The 17,540-nt window shown below is 32.4% G+C and overlaps 1 long non-coding RNA gene across 1 annotated transcript; it reads left to right on the top strand.

Moving 5' to 3' along the window:
• The first annotated feature begins 1,004 nt into the window (after nucleotides 1-1,004).
• Nucleotides 1,005-17,197, top strand: LOC142332948 (uncharacterized). Its single transcript, XR_012758451.1, has 5 exons — nucleotides 1,005-1,090; nucleotides 8,012-8,140; nucleotides 10,465-10,600; nucleotides 12,976-13,104; nucleotides 15,036-17,197. It is a non-coding gene; the product is annotated as an uncharacterized LOC142332948 (long non-coding RNA).
• The last annotated feature ends 343 nt before the right edge of the window (nucleotides 17,198-17,540 follow it).

Genomic DNA, 17,540 nt, shown 5'->3' with positions numbered 1-17,540 from the left:
CAGCAAAGACAAACAGCAGATATTACAATTAAACACGTCGTTTAGTATAAAATGCGTTGCACTAAATATTTATGCAGATAAATAGAGAATGTGATGGAATATTAATGTGAGTGAATGTCTTATTTGTAATTAATTGTACAATGATGAATAAAACCGGCCTCATCTTTGTTGCGTATGAGTGCGCCTTATTTAATACTTACTTTTCCCGACTAATATTAATCGGAGTAATCGATTATAAAAATTAATCGCCGACGAATTAATAGATTAAAGAATTTAGTCGATAGTCTCATGCCTTTTCCTTTTCTATTTAGCCTCGGGAACCACCGTAAGGTATTACTTCAGAAGATGATATGTGTGAATGTAAGTGAAGTATAGTCTTGTACAATCAGGTCGACCGAGACCATTGTTAGGTATTGCTACATAGGATGAGATATGAACGATTTGTAGCGTATAAAACTGCCATGCCTGACCGGGATCTCCGGATGAAAGGCCGAGACGCTACCACTCGCACATCAGGGCCGGCTCCGAGATGTCTGGTTAATTGAAACCCAACCACCAGAGAGCACCGGTATTCACGATGCCTACCGGACGCTATTATTTGCGTATGTAGATGTCCTCAACGACGTAAAAAAACCCAAAAAACTAAAAACTAATTTCTTCTAAAATATTTGAAGTATAAAAAAATATATATATAAAATTTGGGTCAGTTTGTCGCTATACAGATCTCCGATCATGGACATGTATCTGTAAAGTAATTAAAAATTATTAACGGTTGTTTAATATATTAACGTTAATATTATTTGATTTTTATGTTTAAAAAAAATGTTTAAAAATTTCAGTAAATTCATTTTTTTTCATTGAACTTTTTTAAATGTTCGTGAAAAACATTTATTTATTAATTCTGATGTGCATTATCTTTTATATATATATTTTTTTCCCCCCAAACTCATCGTTCATTGTAGTATAAAGTTTTATGTTTTGGCATCATTGATCACTGTTACTATTTCTGTTGAAGGATTGTGACAGAAACTTATATATTTAATTTATTTACTAATTTTTCGTTGGGGTTCTCAATTGTTTATCTAACCAAGTAAGTAATTTTATACTATAATTAGAATTTAAGTTTGATTTATTTTTTCTAATGAAAAATCGATAATGTGGGCGTAATCCTGTGATGTAAATCATTTTACGTAAATATTTATTCCATGACATTGCCTCTCGTTGTTCATAATTCAAGTTCACAGAATTTTATAATTCATACTGAATTTTAATACCGATGAGAATCTCCATTCCTTTAAGCAGATGATGATCCTTTTGTGAATGTATCTGCTGCCTGTTTTTCAGACAATGAAGCTATCCGCTTTCACAAGCTTCCTCACATAATGGTCGTATCTAGTTTCGATATGATTTGTATTTATTGTGGAACATCGGGTTTTTTTTTTTTAACTTTAATGGCACTCTGATTAATATGGCTTTGAATTAACATCAAGTGCACAAACTTACTTTAACTAGATGTCAAGCCAAACCAACCATTTGGTTGTCTCTATTGCAGCAACATTCAGGTTTCATAGAAGAGAGTGATGCTCATTTCTGCAATTACTTTACCACACAACTGGTCTGCCACAGTTTTAACCCTTTGAGGTTCGAACATTTTTTGGAGATTGTTTAAAAAAAATGCTTATATTATTGTTGGTAAAAAAACTGTACAGTGCCTAAACCTGAAAATTTCATGATTTTTGACTAGAAATTGATAACTTTTATTCAAATCTGTAAAATTATGTTTTTTTAGAACTGTCAGTACACAAATCACTATCAGATTGAACATTCCTAAGATTCTGATCAATATTAATCGTGTTTGAAATTTACCTCCCATTTTATGTATTATAGCAAACATCAGAAACAATGATAAACGTACAGTGTTCTCTGCTTATCTATAAACTATACCACAGGCCAATAAATACAGTGGTTTTTTTTTCCTACATCCCAGGGCCGGACATCCAATTAAGTATACTCGGCTCAGAGACGTGTCTTTTGACTCTAAGGCGGTTTTCCCGTCCACCGGTTTTACACCCGGCGCGGCAGGTCAACCGCCCCGGTACTAGATCTTTTCTTGCCTGCCTCTAATTCCCGCCGACGAGGGCAAAGCCCGGCTATGCCGTTCCCCACCCCCGCCGACAGAAACCCGATCTCGGTCTTTGTGCCATTTGCCTCAAACCGGCGCGACCAGCACAAGGAGCGTGCGCACCCCCAAAACCAGCCACGCCGGTCGGGTCTAGGTCTTTTAATTTTATCTCCGCGAAATCTCCCCGGAGTCCCCGTCCCCTCACCGAAACCTGCACGCCAGGGCATACAGGCTCTCAGAGACGGGGCTGTCCACCTAACCCTATTTACGATTGAACCTAACGATTCCTTGGTCGCACTTCCTCTTCCTTAGTGCGAAGAACCGTACCGGCGAAATTGTTAAAAACGTTCCAGTTCTGCTCCCTCCTTAGCGACCACACTACTATGTTATTCGCGTTCAGGTTATTGACTGCTATGAATTGTCTGTATTGTGCCCATCTTCGGCATTCGAACATCGTATGCTCTGCGTCGTCCACCTCCTGGCAGTAGTCGCAGTTGGGTGTGACTCTCTTGCCGAATCTTTTTAAATAGTAACCAAAACATCCATGACCCGACATCATCTCTGATCACCTCGCCATGTTGGCGATCCAGCTATGCGTCCAAATCACTTATTAACCTTCCGGTCAAGGCCTCAGCGTTAGTCTCTGCTTCCTTCCACCACTGTCGGGTCATCGCCTCGGTCTCAGCTCTACTACACCCTTCCGCTCTCGCTTTCCTGCTCTTGATCTGAAGTTCTATCGGCGGGACCGACGCAAGCACACATATAGCTTCATATGACAGAGTACGATACCCTGCCACCACTCTCAACAATGCCGTTCTGTGCATTCTTTGCAGTTTATCCTTGTTTCTTTGTATCCTGATTGCGTCAGCCCAAACCGGCTCCGCGTATAACGCCGCAGACACCGCCGCCGACGCAATCAGTTTCCGTTTAGAGGCCCCCGGTACTGTGTGTTCCACGAATAATCTCCTGATGGCTTTTATGGTGAGCCCTACTTTTTTGCACACATTTTCTATATGCCTACCAAACTTGAGACTTTTATCTATTGTCACCCCTAGATATTTTGTATCCTTGACCTCAGTTATAACCTCTCCATGGATCACGACCAGAACGCCGCGCAGTCTTCTCCTACCCGTGAAGAGGATACACTTGCTTTTTGCCGGGGATACCTCCATGTTGTTGTTTATTAGCCAGTTGTCTATGAGTTGGAGGGAGCGATTTGCTTTATTCTCTGCATCACCAATTTCCTTATCTTCCACCAATAGTGCAATGTCGTCAGCGTAAGTGACTACGCTGACTCCCTCCGGATAAGGCAACCGGAGCACCCGGTCGTAAAAGATGTTCCATAGCAAGGGGCCTAACACAGACCCCTGCGGAACTCCACCGAAGACCGGAAATCTCACCACCCCCTCCAAAGTGCGAACCTCCGTCCATCTATCAGGCAGTCAACCTGGTTTAGCAAGTGGTCACTAACATTCATTTCTCTGAGCACCGCTACAATGGCCGTCCACGGTACCGAGCCAAACGCATTTTTGATATCTAACTGGAACATCAATGGGATCCTTCTGGTCCTCCAAGTACCGCTCCATACCTCTGCCGCCCAGCTAACCACCCTGTTTATCGCATCCAGTGTCGAACGGCCCTTACGGAATCCATATTGCTCCAAATGTAGTCTTCCGTTTAGGTCCAGCTCCTCTTGGATCCTGGTAGCAAGAAGTCTCTCAGCAGCCTTACCCATATTATTTATGAGGCTGATAGGATGGTACTCGCAAACGCCTGGGTTTGTATTCGGTTTGGGAAGAAAAACCGTTCTGGCCTCCTTCCAGCATTGAGGGAAGTGCGGTGTTGCAGCCCATAACTCAAAATTTCCGTCATCTCCCACAGTACTATTCTGGCCAGGCCTTTAATGACTGCTGCCGGAACTCCATCTGGGCCCGGACTCTTCTTGTTATTTAACTTGTTAATTACGGCAATCACCTCCGTATTCTTGTGCGAACATGGCAGGTTCGCACAAGAATACTGTGTTGTAATAAAGCTTCCTTTTCATTCTGAACAAACTATGATTTCACAGCCAACTCAATACAATAACAATTATTTGTTTGTTATATTACACAACAAACATGATTAAATGTTCTATAAAAATAAAAGCATAAACAGTTGTTAAGTTCAAAGTAATTATTTTTGTTTACCATCTGAATATTAATTGCGATGTTATATTTGACTTTGAACAATAACAAATGTAACCTCTTATCAAGTGGACTGTCCTGACACCCAAACATGTGATCAGTAGAAACATCATTTTGATACTGATGAAATTTCATCAGTTCTTCTTTCTCGCTCAAAATGAGATTGACAAAAAATCAGCTGTTGGTCTTTTTAGCATAAACTGAACCTGATGAAGAACTGTCAGGTGGTCTTTAAAGAATTAAGGAGAGTTCCACTAGCTAAATAATTTGTTTCCAACCATTTCCCTGTAATGTCCACCGGGAGATTAGAGGAGAGTTTCCAGATTTACAACCAAATTTAAGTGGTAAAAGTAATGGTTTACAGTTGTCAAAACTATATTTTTGTAAAATTATCTTTGCATGGTCATATCTATTGCATAACTTATCTATCTGTATAAATTTTTCCATTAAAGTAATCTTTATCCGAAGATAATTGTCAACTTCATGTGATTATAATTCAAATTCAGAATTTAACTTTGTTATTATGCCCATGATCTTTGAAGAAGGACTTATAATAAGACTTATCAACATGAAAAACACTACAATTTCTTAATGTGATGCATACAAGGATCATTCTTGCTTTCTTCTAGAACATACTGTTATAAGAAGTACGTTAAGTATTTATACCAACACTTTGAAGCTTGTTTAAGGCCGTAACAACTTTTTCATAGTTTGCATACATATTTTTTCAATCTCATATCCTTGAGGTTATCACTTGAGTACATTCTTGTTTAGTTGTCCATTGAGGAACAATGTCTTTACATGAAACGGCGTTATGTTCCATCCTTTTTCCGAGGAGTAAACGAAAAGTTTGCTGGAAGTTGGATATAGCCCTTAGCAATGAGTCTTGCTTTATAGTTAATTATGTCATCCAAATCAGTTTTGACAGTAAACACCTATCCACCCTTGGCAATCTGGATATTTCTTCGGTAGCTGCTATGTTTGATTCTGATGAAAAGAATTTATTTCTTTACCTATCGCTTCATTTCATTCAGATGCTTTGACATTCTATATAGCCTCTTTATGATTTGAAAGTGTTTCTTGAAAAAGAGAACCAGTACCCTTTTTGATAACTGGAAGGTTTTGGTAGCTATCCTCGTTATTATCTGTTGCTACTGCATGTGAAATCAAATTTTCAGCTGTTGTTTCTTCTTTAGAAATCAAATTATTTCCTAGTCATTTTGGGGTTTTCAGTAATGTAACCGGTAACCTAACAAAAGAAAGGTTTTTGTGATTTTCCCATGAAAAACTTTGCACATTAAAGTCGTCTAATAATAATAATAATAATATAACAGTCGCTGAACTGTTAATGTGTGTTGTAAGTGAATTAGAGTTGCAATTTATTTTAATTTTTATAAATAGAGTATTATTTTTATAAGAGTACTACGTACGAGGGGACGCTGAAAATTTCCTTGCTTTGCCTAGAAGGAATAGAGCCAGAGTTTTGAAATTATCTATTTATTCAATATATTCTTCCCTGAGACTGATATACTTAGTACATCGTTGTTGCAGCTTTTCTGGTCTGTGCAAATCAAATACCTGTGATTGGGCGCAAAACCAGCTCTCAGCAGTCTGACATCTTCAATGTCTTCAAAATGAATACCTTGCAGGCGTTTCTTCAAGTTCAGAAACAGATAATATTCCGAAGGGGCTAGGTCTGGTGAGTAGGAAGGATGATTGACCGGGTTGGAAGCCCAAGGTTATCAGTTTGGTAGTTACAACATTGAACGTGTGCACAGGTGTATTTTCATGCAACAGAAGGATTCCTTTGGCCAACTTTCTTCAACATTTTTTCCTAATTACCTCCTTCAACTGGTTCAGCAGGCTAGCATAATACTGTCTGGTTATACTAGATCTTTGAGGTAAATAGTCCACAAACAGAAAACTGTATTTGTCCCAGAAAAATGGATACCATCACTTTTTTGGCCGATTTCTGGGTGCGGAACTTCTTCGGCTGCAGGGAACCGCCGTGGTACCATTCCTTTGACTTTTCCTTGGTTTCAGGATCGTAAATGTGAAGCTAAGTTTCATCCTCAGTCACCAGCCTAGCCAAAAAGGCTTTTGGAACTTCAGAATTGTGCAAAACAGCTTTGGATGTCTCAACTCGTTCCTTCCATTGATCACAGTTCAAACATTTGGGCACCCAAAGGATTGTATTACTAATGAAACCAACATGCTCCCTGGAGATGTCCAGTATCTGGGTATCTTTTTGGCAGATATTCGCCGGTCCTCAAGAATGAGCTCGTGAACAGCATTGCATGTTGCAGTGTCAGCTGTGATTTGAGGGTGCTCACTGTGGGGCTCATCTTCAACAGTGAAATGGCCAGTCTTGAAACAGGATATCAAAGTTTTCACAGTGCTGTAGGAAGCACGCTTCTCTCCCAGTGTTTGTAACATCTCATTGTGAATGACTTTGCTGACTTTCCCTGGAGAAACAAAAACTTCATGAGGACCCGTAACTCCACTGATGAGAAACTTGCTTGAAACCCTGCCACCTTGGGTTTTACCTACAAAATAAAAAAAGTGTGATTCCTGAACACCTGATATTTGCACGTACTAAGATTTCAAACTTTCAGATGAGCCCAAATTTGTTTTTCTATTTCAACCACAAGGCATCAAAGCCAGGAACTTTTCAGCACCCTCTCGTACACTTTGTTATTAAGTAATTTTTGATAATAAGTAGTTTTATGAAGTTTATGGAGCTTTTTTTATTAGCCCATTACCAGTTTCTTTGTTTTTTGTTTTTTTTTTTTACAGAAATGAATGTATCTTGTTTTTTTTGTTTAATGTATGTATTTTTACTAATAATTACCTAATATGTAATTTTATAATTTAAGTACAATTTTTTTGGCATGCAGAATGTATTATTTTTTTCCTACCTTTACAGCCTTCATAGGACCACTTTAGTCAAGTTTAGTTAGGATGTTTTAGTTTCCTGTTCTCACAGTATTTCTTCATTCTGTCAGACGTTGCCTTTCTTAATTCCTTGTCTATGCATACATATTCTAGTTGCCACTCTCCTTTCGTCCAATTTGGGTGTTTACATGTCTTAAGTTTATTCTTTTTCATTTTAAAGTATGTTGATTTAGATATGAGGTGATATGTCTTGTAGAGTGCCACAAGTTTTTGTCCATATTTGTTGGTCCTTTTCTGTGGTGTCCTTTTTTCGATGATATTTCTGTACCTTCTTTCTCTGCCCATTTGGATATTAAAACCTCCTATTTGAATTTGTGCAATTTCTATTTCTTTGGTTTGTTTCGTTCTGGAGTTCCCAGAAATCTTTGACTTTTTTTTATATTTATCGTAGTTATTTCTCTCTTAGTTGGAACATGACATTTATGATTGATTTAGAATTACTGCAACAGTTCAACAGCTTATTTGATTGTAACTATTACAATTTGTAGCATAAGTTTTAAGGTGAGTAGCAGCACTTAAGATTTAAATTTGGATGTTAAAATTTTACAAAAGAAACATTTTAGTGGTTTTCCCACGCAAAACCTTGCACATTAAAGTTGTCTAATAATAATAATAATAATATAACAGTCGCTGAACTGTTAATGTGTGTTGAAAGTGAATTAGAGTTGCAATTTATTATTATTTTATAAATTATACAAATAATCATAAATATATTTACTTTATAGCATTGAAATTTTGTTTTGTATTACAGGAAGTAGGTTTAGTACAACTGAAAGAGGAACCGCTAGATGTTATTAATGGTGATATTGAAAAAGATCCTTTAGCAATTGAAGAGATCAATTTGGTTAAATCAGAAAATTTTAAAGTTGAAAATGAAAGGGTAAGTGTATTAGATTTTGTATTCAATAGAAAACCAATTACCCAGATGGATCTTTGCAAGGCCAAAGCTGGATAATTGGAAAGGGTAATTTATAAAATGGCTATTATACATACCGTACATATCATTCTAATATTTAATAAGTAATACGCTATGGAAAAAAAATATAGAAAAATAAATGTATTTCAGTAATATTAAAATAAATTTTTGAATATATGTAGTGTAAGAAAAAACTGTAAAGTGCTACTAAAAAACCAGTGTGTAGAAATTAGTTTAACAAAGGCCTAAATATACACGTTGTTTTAGCTAAATGAATTACAAAAAGTCTGTTAAAAAAATCCAGTAAAATAAAGATTGATAAAAAGTCCTTTTAAGGAAAATATTTATTTGAATTGTCTTAAAATTTTTCAAGTAATGTTTTAGTTTTTTTAAAAATTACCTACTCTGAATTTAAGCATTGTAGTTAGTTGGACATCTGGAAAATTGGTGCCCTACTGTTAACTTTTCATTATTATTACATAATAAATTTTGGATTCCATATAGTTAATTTCTTAACTCAAGTGTGCGTGAATGTGTATATATATATATATTTATCCCACCAAGCTGGTCTAGTGGTTAACTCATAAATCAGTTGTTTAACAGCTGATTTTCGAAGTCAAAGGTTCTCAGGTTTAAACCTAGTAAAAGTTAGTTGCTTTTATATGGATTTAAAAACTAAACCGTGCATACTAATTATTTGCTTTGGTGGTAGGGGTTCAATTAACCATACGTCAATGGGATAGGAATGGTAGGCCTAAGTGTAAAAGATTACAGATCATCCTCATCTAATTGGATCATAGTAGAATTACTTTATTGTTCACTAGTCGGACAAATTGCAACGTACACATTAAAAAAAATAAAATGTATATATTGTTAATGTCTTTTGTAATACTCCAGAAATAATAAATTCATATTAAAAAAAAATTATAATAATAGTTTTTTTGCAAGGTGTAATTTATTATAAAATAACTTATCTAACCCATCCAGGGAAAATATGATAAACATTTTCCTGAAAAATAACATTAAAATATATATTGTAGTGATATATTTATCATGAGATCGTTATAAATTTAACATCATTAGCGATGAAGTACATGTTAATCCGAAGTGCACAAATAATAATGTAGTGCTTGTGAAACAAGCCAGTAGTGCAATGAAACAACAGTCAAGGTTGTCGAACAATGTTTCCAATTGCGTTGGCTAATTGTGAAGCCTTATCATATTTGAGAGAACAGAGTGAGCGGTTTAAATAAAACCACATAAAATTTAGTCCAAAGAATACAGAAAAAACCATATTGATTTGTGGAAGATGTATGTATACACATATTGGAAAGCATTTTAATACTTCCAGATTGGCTCCACATAAATTCTTTGAAAATGGCTCCAAAAATATCTGTATATTGGACAGTGGTGGCATTACATTTTGGAGATTACCGAGGCTGAGGTGCAGCAGGTTACTTGCAGTTTTGCAAGACATAAAATGACTCCCGGGTATGATGGGATCACCATGGAACTGCTTGTTCGCTCGTTAGGTGTCAGCAGTGGTGTTCTCACAAGAGTTTTAGTTTTGAATAGGTTAATAAAGGGGCACCAACTTGGTGGCCCTCGGCCTTGTATCAGTTGCATCGTTGGGCATGTACTGTTGAAGAGGTAGGGGTGCTACAAAGTTACTTTTGTAACCGAAATGTGCTTCATGATGACACTTTCGGTCAATTGCAATCAAAAGGGGAGGTGCACAAGTAGATGTTATGACATCCCTAAATCCAAAATGTCAACATCCTACGGCTAATTGTTTTTGAGTTATGCGAGATATATACTACACGTATGTACGGACATCACTCCAAAACTAGTCAAATTGGATTCAGGGATGGTCAAAATAAATATTTCCATTGAAATCTGAAAAGTGAAATTTTTCATGATGACAATACTTCGTTTACATCATACAAGCAAGTAAAAAGAAAAAAAAGACGAAAAATCACATACTTTACTAAGATTCAAAGAATCAGTGAGACAAGGTCTGTGTGACATGGTCTCACAGACAGATTTAATGTGAGCCACATGGCAATCAATATGTTAATATTATTTGCTTGTTCTTATATTTTTAATAAAGATAGCTTGCATTAGAATCAAGTATAACCTCATTCAAGCCACCATAAAGCATAAACCAGGACAATCATTAAGTAATTACAAGTGAGATGCTTATGAACATTCTTTTTTTACATATATTTTTTTTATTATGGATGTTTATTTTAATCTTTGTTTCTGTTTTTTTGGCTTTTTTTGTACAGATAATGAATGGGCCTGAAAATAATACTTTTATTAATGAATCTATTCCTCTTAATAAAGATATTAAATTAGAAAGACCGATCAGCAGAAACGATATGCTTTTATTTACCACATCACACAACTGAAACTGATGCATCTGTACGTGTAAGCTTTTTTAATTTTTCTTTGTATGTTTTGCTGACTGAGGACCATGAAGTAGTATTTTGCATTCATTTCTTATTCTTCTATATATTTTCATTTCTTGTTTTCTAAGAGTTCTTCATTCTTTTGCTTTAAAGAAATCAAACAATTCTTTATCTAAATCATTCATTTATTATTTCTCCGACGTATATTTAAATTTTACTTATTGATTTTTCCATATTTTGTTTTTTGGGTCCTGGGGGGGGATCTTGGTCGGTTACAAATTCTGCCTTTTTGAAATAAATTTTTAGCCTTATTTTCCGTGCAATTTATTTTAGCTGGTTTTCTTGTTCTGCTGCCTTTTTGAGGTTCTCCAAGAAAATTGTAACATCATCGGCTAAGGTTAAGCTGTTAATTGCAATTTCTTTCTATTTCCAATCCGATTCTATTTAGGTTGTCTCAACTTTTTTCATGTTCTTATCCCATTCTATTATTACTTTCCCTAGGACACAGATAAAAAGAGTTTATGTTAAACCGATTTGTTGTCTTCTGTTTTAATTTCCAATTATCCTGATATTTCAAACATGAATTTTACTTCTGAAGTTCAGCTTTTTTTTTGGCTGTTTTCATGATTTTTTCTGTAATTCCGGTTCAATCAAGCTTGCACCGTTGCCTTGTTGTTTATTTTCTGGATGATTTTTTCATTAGGTAGTTTGGATTTTTTAGTTCATATTGCTGAATTTGGAATTGAAATCTAACCTCAGATTCCTGATAGTTTAATAATTTTCAAAGTACTTGTTAGAATTTTGTGATTGTTGTTTTTCCTAAACCAAAGGCTGGTTGTTTGGTATTTGGTAAGTTTATAAATTTTGGAAGTGTTGTTAATTTTAATTCAGATAGACAAGCATAAAACCCATCGATACAAGATCGCATTAAAAAAATAAAAAACATAAGTACATAACAAAATTAACATTCATAAGCAAGGATAGCTCTGTATAATATATTACAGAACGTCCAAAATTCTGCTAGATATAGCCAGATGGACCGTATTTAGGTGCAACTCAATTTTGGTGAAGTTATTGCGTTTGGAATTTCAAATTTTTAATTCAGTTCTGCAAACTTTTTCCATCCAGGATATATTACTCACACATTACAAACATATGCAGGTGTGCACGCTCAAACATTTGCAGATTTTTCATAACATATATAGAAAAATTTACACAGTAAGCTTTATAATTTTACCTACACACAAAATATTTCCATAATAATACATTTATATACTGGTATATTTATAGATAATTTCACTTTGTACAATATAATACACATATATACACATTTGTATAAATATGTATACACACACACACACATATATATTCACATATGTGTGTATATATATATATATATAGATATATATTTTACACATGAAAATCTGTCATTTTATACTGTAATAAACAAACAGTTGGTGTTATCTATTATTGCAGAATACTACTAAAAAAAAAAAAAAAAATTATGAAATGGTGAATTATTATGACAGAACGAATTGTCACCAGACAAAAAGTAGACATCACATAGTTCCAATAAACACTTCAATTGTACTAATCAGCTACGTCAGAATATTCCGTCAAAGAGTGGTAAGGGGTTAATAATAGTAATTATAAGTACACTAGAAAAACACTTTGAAAATTGTGTTTTTTTGTAAGTACTTTTGGTGCAGGACAATCAAGAACATTTTTAATACATTGTTGCAATTCATCTGCAAAAATTTCTATTTGAATATCAAGTCCCAGTCAAGCATGGCAATTTTCTTTTCCTACAAAATTCCATTTCCACGTTCCAGTAAAAAAGCTTCATGTTTAAGTGGCTGTAAAAAAATTAATATTATTTAGAACCAAACTCATCAAGGAAATTTTGTATCTTCCAAAATTTATATTTTTATAATCTGGTATATATTTTTCAGATATGAGATAAGAATTCAAATTATGGTCAATGTGGTAAATGATATTTATCACGATAAAATATTTCACCATAAGCAATATTAACACTAATGTCAGTAAGATTAGAAAAAACTAAATCAGGAGAATTACTGCAACAGTAATTCAATCAAACACTTGTTTGATTGTAAATATTACAATTTGTAGCATAAGTTTTAAGGTGAGTAGCAGCACTTTAAGACTTACATTTGGATGTTAAAATTTTACAAAAGAAACATTTTAGTGGTTTTCCCACGCAAAACCTTGCACATTAAAGTCTAATAATAATAATATAACAGTCGCTGAACTGTTAATGTGTGTTGAAAGTGAATTAGAGTTGCAATTTATTATTATTTTATAAATTATACAAATAATCATAAATATATTTACTTTATAGCATTCAAATTTTGTTTTGTATTACAGGAATTAGGTTTACTACAACTGAAAGAGGAACCGCCAAATGTTATTAATGGTGATATTGAAAAAGATCCTTTAGCAATTGAAGAGATGAACTTGGTTATATTAGAAAATTTAAAAGTTGAAAATGAAAGAGTAAGGATACATATTATTTTTGCTAAACGAATTACAAAGATTCAGTTAAAAAATCCAGTAAAATAAAGATTGATAAAAAAAATCCTTTTGAAAAAAATATTTATTTGAATAGTCTTTAAATTTTTAAAATAATGTATTAATTTTTTTTTAAATTACTAAGAAGTGTAGTTAGTTGGATATCTGGAAAATTGGTGCTCCACTGTGTTAACTTTTTATTATGTAAATTTTGGATTACATACAGTTTATGTAAGCTTGTTTGTGTGTGTGTATATTTAGTCTACCAAGCTGATCTAATAGTTAACTCTTTGGAAATCAGTTGTTTAACAATTGAAAATTGTTTAAAACAATTCTTTTTTGGCCTATTTTTTCTTTCAATTCTTGGATTATTCATTCAATTTTGTTTTATGCCTTTTTCTAACTGAATTGTATATGCTGCTCTTAGCTGGGATTCTATTATTCAGAAATTTTTTAGCGAATATTTGATGTGTTCCTGGAAAGGATTTAAGAACACTGATTAGCAACCCATTCCTTGATCTATTAAGGCGTCAGAAAAGCACAACTCAAGGAATGAAACTTATTGCAGTGAAGCATGAATAGTTAACAACTGACAGCAGTAGGTTAGAGTACTAACATACACACCAAAAATGATGTTAATAGAAGCAGTGATAAAGGTACATTTAAATAACTGCAGTTCAAGCTCTCTCAGTTCAGTTTTATGTTTCTCACCCTGTATGTGTAAATATACATATTAGCGCTCTTGCAGTGTGCACCACTTCATCAGACGTATTAAATACATTGATGAAAAGTTGTGTACCACACAAATGCTAATTTGTAAGAATTAAAAAAAAGCAAACAGTAGGAGGTGTTTTTATTATAATTATTATAAATTTATCATTGTATTATTTATATATATATATATATATATATATATATAGCAATAACTAATCTTAATATAATTTAATAACTTTCTTTTTTTTTTTTTTAAATAAACTTAGCAACTCGTCATGTTTTAATGTACGTTAGTCAACTTCAGTGTATGCACTTTTTTTTAGGCTGGTCAGATGCCTAGACAATAATCTAACTCTTGCCAGATGTTTGGGAGCATCTGCGGCATTATAAGACCTTTTTTTTTTGTCTTCAGTCATTTGACTGGTTTGATGCAGCTCTTCAAGATTCCCTATCTAGTGCTAGTTGTTTCATTTCAGTATACCCTCTACATACTACATCCCTAACAATTTGTTTTACATATTCCAAACGTGGCCTGCCTACACAATTTTTCCCTTCTACCTGTCCTTCCAATATTAAAGCGACTATTCCAGGGTGCCTTAGTATGTAGCCTATAAGTCTGTCTCTTCTTTTAACTATATTTTTCCAAATGCTTCTTTCTTCATCTATTTGCCGCAATACCTCTTCATTTGTCACTTTATTCATAAAGTGGTTATTCATAAAGGTTTGTATATGCTGCTGACTCTAAGAGTATACTGAACAAATTTTTGAGATACATTCTGTCATTTGACCCTACATTTAAGAGATTACTATGACCGTTTTCTTAAATGTAGGCAATTAGTTTTGGATGCTTTCAGCCCAGACTTCCTGTATATAAAACGCATGGGTAGGTCTGATACATGCATATTGATAAAACGTATATAATAAATATATTTACCTGTTATAAATTTGCAAAATAGTTTTGTTTTCCTAAAACATACTTGTGATAATAAAGTTTCAACCAAATGTGTAAATATAAGATAAGTAAAGTACCTTATTATAATTAAGTTAACTCATTGATGATTAATTAATATCCAAAACCACTTTGATTATGAATATATCTTTAAAATATTCAATTTTTTTATACGTGTTAATGTTATTGTAATTCAAATAGTTTTACGTTATTCATAATTACCTTTGAATTATTAGTAATTTTTTATTTACAGGTTATTATTGATAAAGGAACCTCCAAGGGAAGTACCAAGAATCGCATTACTCAAAAGAGATGTGTAAATAAATAATTCAGTATATGATGGAATTATGAAAGAAAAATCCATTGAATATAATCAAAGTTATAATTCAAAATCACATTTAAATATTCATACAAAAACGAAAAATTATGATTGTAATTTCTGCCAAAAATGTTTTAGTGATGTTTCTTAATTAAAGATGCATATTAATTTACACACCAAGGAGAAAAATTATGTATGTAAATTTTGTCAAAAGTCATTTAATATTAAAAGCAATTTAACGACACATCTTAATATTCATAAAAATGAGAGAAATTATGTTTGCAACTTTTGTCAAATGTCATTTAATTGTAAAAGCTATTTAAAGAGACATCTTAATAATCATACAAAAGAGAAAAATTATGTTTGTACATTTTGTGAGAAGTCTTTTAATCAAAGTTCTATTTTAAATATATTTAAATACATAAAATATAATATTTAAATTACATTTAAATATTCATACAAAAGAGGTAAATTATGTTTGTACATTCTGTCAGAAGTCTTTTAATCAAAGTTCTAATTTAAAATCGCATTTAAATATTCATACTAAGGAGAAAAGTTATATTTGTAACTTTTGTCAAAAGTCATTTAATAATAAAACTTGTTTCGACACGCATATTAATATTCATACAAAAGAGAAAAATTATATTTGTAATTTTTGTCAGAAGTGTTTTTATGAAATTTCTAATTTAAATATTCATACTAAGGAGAAAAATTATATTTGTAACGTAATTATATTTGAAAAATTATCTATGTAAATTTTGTCAAAAATCATTTAATGCCAGAAGCAATTTAGAGACATGTAAATATTCATACAAAAGAATAAAAATAATGTTTGCAACTTTTGTCAGAAGTCCTTCAGGGAAAGTTATGCTTTAAAAGTACATTTAAATATTCACAGAAAAGAGAAAAATTATGTTTGTAACTTTTGTCAGTAGTCTTTTAATCAAAATTCTACTTTAAAATCACATTTAAGAATTCATACTAGGGGAAAAAATATATTTATAATTTTTGTCAAAAGTCGTTTAATAATAAAAATCATTTAAAGAGACATCGTAATATTCATACAAAAGAGGACGATTTTACTTGTAACTTCTGCCAAAAGTTGTTTTATCGCATTTGTGATTTTAAAAAACACATTTATTTCCACTCTAAAGAAAAAAATTAATGCTTGTAACATTTATCAAAAATCTTTTAAGTTTTTTAAGCATGGCACATTGGTATGTAATATTTTTATACATAAAAAATCTTTTAATAAAGTTATATTTTAGAAAGACATCTTAACGTTATTCTTATTAGAGAATCGTTATGACCTTTAAAATTCTTATAGTAAGAAAATTGATTAAGAAAAAATTAATAGCATTCTTTCAAGTGTGTGTAATTTAAGATTCGGATAACAAAATTTATTTAATGTTTATAATTTATTTAACATTACATTTTTCTCACTTTTATATGTTGCAACTAAAGGTGGAGAGGTTTCAATTTATATATTACTGTATTTTATAATGTGTGGGTATGTTTATGAACATTTTAAGTCCAGAACCATGGCAATCAGAAAATTTGGTGTAAAGAGGTGTGTGTAAAGTTCTTAAGTGAGACTTGTTATACAAATCACAAGTTACATGTGTTTTTCTTGAACATTTTTTCCTCAAGTGCATTTTCACAATTAACAGTGACATGAATGAATTTAAAGCCTCATTGTGATTTTATATTAAAGTTAACTTATCTGATATCTGTGCCGCAACTAGTTTCACTGTTTTCCTCCATGCTTTTATGAATACCATCGTTTAATTTTAATGGTTCTGAAAATTCAAAATAAATTAAACTTTAGAAAAGGCAATAGAAATTGTTTGTTCAGTTTAAAAGATTATAATTTATCCAGCTTATTAATTTTACACATACTATTTGTTCCGCACAAGATCTTCCCTTTCTAAACCACCCTGATGTATTCTCAAAGTTGTTTATTGATGTGCAATGTGTATTCTCTACAACTTTTGTAAGATTTTATAGATTACTGAAAGAAGAGAAATTCCTTTGAAATTATTAACTTCCATTTTGTCTCTTTTTTCTGTGTCCCAAATGTTCTAAAAATAATTTCTCTAATAGATCATATATTAATTATCTAAAATTCATAATTTTAAAAATTGCATTGTTATTCTCACCAGATGCTTTATTATTTTTTAGAAATATGATTATATATTCTTTATTTTTTGTTTATTTGGGGGATTTGAGTTTTTTAGTTAAGTTACTGGTTTCAAACAGTTGAGCTTTTCTTTGGGGTTCTTAGCTGTTTCAATAGTTTTTCATAATAATTTGCTAAAGTTTTTCTATCACAAGTTTATTCGACTTAATTAAAAATATTTTTACTTAAATTTTATCTGCAATTAATTTTTTAGAAATTAATTTTCTTTGTGAGTAGACTTATTTTATTGTAATGAAAAT

The sequence above is a fragment of the Lycorma delicatula genome, chromosome 12 (assembly GCF_047948215.1).
Source record: "Lycorma delicatula isolate Av1 chromosome 12, ASM4794821v1, whole genome shotgun sequence".
NCBI lineage: Eukaryota > Metazoa > Arthropoda > Insecta > Hemiptera > Fulgoridae > Lycorma > Lycorma delicatula.
The sequence above is the reverse complement of the archived record's forward strand: the minus strand, read 5'-3'. Positions and strand labels throughout refer to the sequence as shown.